Here is a 5,814-nt window from a genome sequence, read left to right on the forward strand (position 1 = left end):
TGCTCAGGCTGCTGTCCTCCCCCCGGCTCAGACGAGATTCCCTGGGAGAGGTGGTGGGAGAATCCCTTAGCGCAGCCGGAGGGTGGGATAGATGCTGGCGGAGGGGCAGAGGGAGCCAGGAGCGTGGCAGCAGGGATGCTGGGGAGGAGGGCAAGCAGCTGGCTTTCACTTTGCTCCTGCTGTAGTTGGCAAGGAGCAATCGCCAGTTGCAACTCTGGGCAGATGATCTGCGGCTCTCATCAGGGATACCTTTTGGAGAGAGGGAATGATTTCAAACCGGCTCTTGCCAATAAGGGAGTGTTCATGGCGTGAATCATCTCAGCCTTTAAAGGTAGGGATGGACATCTGGCTTGGGACAGGCACCAGCTGAGGCCGGCGGAGGCCCGTGGGGCTGGGGGGCAATGGGCAGCCAAGGGCTGGGGCTCGCAGGAGGCTCCGGATTTCACTCTGGATGCTCCTGTTCCCTCCTGGCCTGATGCGACCCGACCCGGCATTACCGGCCCATCCCTCCTCTCCTGGGGCAGGGGAGGAAGGCACTGCACACTCATTGCTGCAGCATCCTGTGTCAGCGCTCAGGAATCTGGCGAGCTGCTGGGAGGGAGGAGGGAGGCAGCCCAGCGCCATGGGGCTGTGCCTGCGGGGGCCTCTGCCCGCCCGGGGGGCTGGGGGGCACCGCGCAGCGCTGGGGGGATGCTTTGCCAAGGCTAAACCCCAGGGCAGGGGTTTTGGGGGAAGGAGGGGTGCAGAAGCGCTATGGCACAGTACTTCTTGCTTAAATGATGGCTCAAAAAGGCTGATTAAGAGGCATGTCTGGATCCCCCCCGCCCCCGCCAGCCGTCGCTGCTGCAGGGCTTGCATCTGTCTCCAATGTACTGTGCTTGCCAGCGAGGCTCTGCCAGTATATATTTAGGGTGGGCAGCGGGAGCCCCTTCCCCGGTCCCCAGCAGGCTAGGGAATGCTTGCAGGGAAGCGGGGGCTCATCCTCGCTGACTCTCCCCGGGCTGGGCTGGGCTCGGTGTTTGCCTGGGCAGGGGGCTTCCAGCCCAGGGGGAGAAGGAAGGCTGCGATGCTTGCTGGCAGGGCTGAGCCCGCTGGCGAGGGTTGCAGAAAACCCTGGGGCTTCTTCCAAGGAGCATCCAAGCACCTTTGTGAGGCTGGGGCAGGGCTGGGAGAGGGGTTGGCACTGAAAGGGGATGGCTGGCAGGGGGGAGAAGCTGACTGGACGGTGCCCTGGAGCTGCCTTGGCATAGGGGAAGCCCAACCGAGGAGAGCTATTCCGGGCCAGCACAGGTCCCAGAGGCAGGGTCAGGGCCAGGCAAGCACCGGAACGTGGTGACAAACACAAACAACTGCATTCTCCTGGTCTTCTGGTTGTGATTTCTGCTGCCGACATGCAAACCCTGCAGGGCCCCCCCTCCCCTCCTCCTCCCCAGCTGGGCGAGGGCTGGCCTGGCCGCAGTAATGAAATGCAGAGATGCTTGGGAGAGCAGGGGGGAAAAAGGCTCTGTTTGAGGTTTTGTGCCTCTGGTTTCCTCTGGCCCTCTCTCCCAGCGGGGTGATTTATTGGTGATGGAGCTTGGGGAGAGGGGGAGGGAAGGGCTTAGAGCTGCAGGCGAACAGTCATCATGTATTTCCCAAGCACTCACGCGAGGCAGAGGGGAAAACAGGATGGGAGGAAGGTAAACTGCCTGGGCAGGGGCTGTAGAGCATCATTTAGTGGAGCTGAGCTCTCCTGAGCTTGTCCTGGTTGCTCTGAGGTGCCATTGAACACTTTGCATGCCGAAGTCCTGGCTTTGTGGTGGGTGTGCTCTCCTTCCATCCTGATTTCCCCACCTTCCCTCCATCCCAGCTTCCCTGCCTGGTGGACAGCGGGGTGCCGAGACCTTTTGGCCCAGCCCAGCCTGCAGGGCTTGCTTCTCCGGTGCAGCCAAGGGAGATGGTTCATCTTTTTTCCCTTTCCCGCAGCTGCAGCCGAGGAAGCCAGCCAGGCCTTTCCCGTAGAAGTGGAGGTACCAGGTGCCACTGACATGTTTTTGGGCACCTGCGTGGCTGGAGGCACTGCCAGGCTGTGACCTGCCTGGCTGTGGATGCATTTGCTGCCTGCAGCTACCCTGGCTCAGCCCAGCCTTTCCCTTAAGCCAGGCTTTAGGTTCTGCCGTGTTCCTCTGGCACTGCCAGCAGCATGTGCTCCCTCCCGTGTGGGATGCTCCTGTGTGCCATGCTCCCTCCTGTGCGGGATGCTCCAATGTGCCGCCGTGGTGCAGGGTGACCTCCTGCCCGGGAGGAACAGGCAGGGCTGCCTGTTTTTCACGCTTGCTGCTCTGGTTGGGAACATGTGTGGTTTCCTAGGGGGAAGGTCTCCTCCTCCTCCTCCTCCTCCTCCTCGCCTCCACTGACAGCATCTGACCTCAGCTGTCGTCCCTGGTGGTGCAGGGGATTAATCTGAGCCTCGGGACAGGTTGAGGCATGTCCAAGGCGGAGGAGAGCTTCATGCGTACAGACACAGAGGAAGGAACAAAAACAATTCCCAGGGAAATATTTTCCTGCTGCTTTTCCTGGCAGCCAGCAGGGCGGGAGGAAAAGACCTCACTATAAATTGCTTGCAGGAGGCTTGAGCCCCGGATCTGCCTTCCCTTGGCTTCCAGCACCCCATGAAGCTCAGGCCCACATGGCGAAACCCACGAAGGGTGCTCGCCCCCCCGCATGCTGCTCAGCCTCCCCGGGCTCTGCTCAGCCAAGGCATCGCCTCGACACCCGCCGCCTGCCGAGCTCCAGGGTCTGCCGGTGGACTCTGCCCTTTGCCTGCTCCGGCTTCAACCACCCTCCTCCTCCTCCTGCCACTGTTTGCTTTGGCAAGCCCCGGGGTTCAATCCGCCAGCAAAACCCTGTGGCCCCGGGTCAGGCGGAGCAGGAGGGGAAGCTGGAGGCGTGAGGCAGGGAGGGCATCTGTGGGGAAAGGGGAACAGGGAGGGAAATGGGGAAGTAGGTGGCTGGTGGGGCGGATGGGACACGCTGGCCCTGCCGTGAAGGGCAGGAAGGACACGGTTCACTCGGAAATCTGGAGGGTGGGCTGGGAAAGGCAGGAAAGGGGAGCAAGGGCAGGAAGGAGGGAGCATGTCCAGAGTGGGGTGCAGGGGGGGGAGTACCAATACCGCACTGGGTTTGGTCTGTGGGGGTCCCCTCGCCCCTGGGCTGGGGGTTTGGCATGCCGTGGTGCCCTGCTCCCCTCCGGGACCAAACAGAAGGACGCGGGCAGCAGTGACTCTCCCTGTGCCATCCCTCATGGAGCTGGGGTCCCAGCCAGAGCGTGGCTGGAGCATCACTAGAAAAGAAGAGGAAGAAGCAGCTGTTTCCACAGCAGGAGCCAAAGAAATCCCTGCTGGCCGCATCCCGTTCAGTTCCCCGCGTTTAATCTCACAAATCCAGGCACCAAGCAGCACAGGTAGGTGGTGCCAGCACGTGCCATCCTTCATCCCAGGTCCCTCCATGCTGTGGTGTGCCGGGGCTGGTGGGCCCATGGTGCAATGGAAGTGGCAAGCCAGGAGCCAGGGCAGGAGGCAGGTGTTATGTCTCCATGGCAATGGGCTGCTACTTTTCAAGACGGGAGGAATTATGTGGTTTTTTTTCACATGGCATTGGCCCAGAGCAGCATTTTACGGTAGCTGGCGTGCAGTATCAGCAAGCAGCCACAGTCCTGTGGCGATGGGGGACACGTGAGGGGCAATGGGCCACCCTCAGCTTTCTGGGGTGAGAGTAAAACCCCCAGACCTCAATCTCACCCCTGATCCAGGGCTGAGTGCATCGGCAGCCCCTGGGGAGGGCAGAGCTGGCTCGGGCAGCTGGCTGTGGGCAGGGAACATCTGAGCCCCTGGGCCCTTGGCACGGCGGAGGGGCTGGGGGGGGGGTCGCATCTGCATCCGGAGGAAGGCACAGCTCCCGTGGAAAGGCAGGAGGGACGGAAGGATGGACAGGGAGGGAACCTGTGGCTTTTCTTCCCTCCTCGGTGGTGCTGTGGAGCCAGCCGGGGAGAGTTGCAAAATGCTGGCTGGTGTTTTCAAGCCGGGGTTTGCCCTGTGCAGGGCTGACGGGGCTGTGCTCCCAGTCCCAGTGCTGGCACTGGTAAGGGCTGGCGGCAGCGCCCATCAAACAGCCCGTGCCATTTGCTTAATTGCTGTGGCTCTGCCCTGTGGCATCTGTATTAATGGAAAGCAAATGTCAGAGGGATGTAAACACGGGCAGAAGGGAGTTGCGTAAAAGCCTCACTGGATCTTCATGGAATCGTTCTGCCATCCTTTCTTGGAGCATGGCTCTGTTTTTCAAGGGTAGCACTGGTGAGCCTGTTGCAGCGTGTATCTCTCCCTGCCTTATCCTTGCTGAGGTTTTCCAGGGAGAATTGATGCATTTTGTGTTAGAGCCAATTTGCAAGGAGGTGGCCAGGACCACGCACTCCTCCCACTCGACCTTGTCCCCCTTTGGCCCGGGCAGTGCCTTGCATGCTGGGCTCACCAAAATTCCCTCCCTGGAAAGGGCAACTGAGTGAGTGTTTGCCTTCAGCTCAGGAGAGTGTGACGTGATGTCCCTGGTCAGTGGCCAGGCAGGGAGGGACTGGCCGTGGTGGCATGGGGCTGACGGGTGTTTGGAGAGCACCAGGACACACTTTCCTGGGGGGGTCATATCTGAGCAGGAGGGAGGGCTGTTAAAAATAAACAGGCTGACAAGTGACAGGAGGAAGGAGCCACTTCTTGTGTCCCCACAGCCCTCCTGGTGAGCTGAGCACGGAGCTGGGCTTTGATCCCAACCCTGCTGTGGTGGCGAGGTCAGCTCTGTCCCAGGTCACCCCAGTGCCTCACACCCCCAGTCACAGCCCGCTCCTTCCCTCCTGGCTCGCAGTCGGCAGTCCCAGCAGTGGAGGATGTGTGCTGGAGAAATGTCACCTTCACAGGCTGGCAGAAAAAAAAAAAGGGGGGAAACTTACTGTTCTCAAGGTACCTCCTGGCTTTTCCTGGCACAGACTTGGAGAGCACTGGAGATTCCATGGTATAACCCAGTGCTGTCCCAGTGCCTGGGACCCTCCAGCCACACTGGCTGGGTGGGGGCACTGTGCTTTCCCATGCCCCATTGGGCCACAGCGGTCCCCTTCTGGATGGCATTGGCGAGGGGCACCGTGTGGGCTGCCAGCAGAGGACCGGCAAATATGAGCTCAGTCCATCCTGCAGAACAGGCACATGCTGCCGGTGACGAGGTGTCAGGTGATGGAGAGGTTTGGGTCCCCCCATGCCACCACCACCAGCTGGGAAGCTAGTGGCAGGGCAGCTTGACTCCCTGGGGGACCTGAGCTGGGAGCTGGCACCGTTTTGTGCCCATGGCAGCATGATAGCCCTGTCTCTGGAGCTGCGGAGGTCCTGGTGCCGCAGCCAGGCAGAGCTGGCCGTGTCCTGTCCTTGCAGAGCTTTCTGGCTGGGGAGAAGGTCCGGAGTGCCGGGAGGAGGTGGGGAGGTGGCTGTGTGCTCGGCCGTGGCTCGCTCCGGTGCTCTTTTCGGAGCGCAGCCCGGGGGGGAAGCAGCCAGCGCACAAAAGCAGCCGCCGAGTCCCCCCTGCAGCAACCTGCCTGCCCGGCTGTGTGTCGCTTCTTGTTAGATCAGCAGCATAGGAAGCTGGAAGTGACCTTGAGAGATAGCGTGCCACTCCGGCTCTCCGGCAAGCCTGGAGATTGCCTGGTGAGGGACGCATCAGGCTTGCCCTCGCAGGACTCAAACCCATGAGATTAAGGGGCTGCTCTACCCCAAACCCCACTGTTTTGGGGACCTGGTGACC

Source organism: Falco naumanni, chromosome 11, assembly GCF_017639655.2.
Source record: "Falco naumanni isolate bFalNau1 chromosome 11, bFalNau1.pat, whole genome shotgun sequence".
In the NCBI taxonomy this organism is placed as follows: Eukaryota; Metazoa; Chordata; class Aves; order Falconiformes; family Falconidae; genus Falco; species Falco naumanni.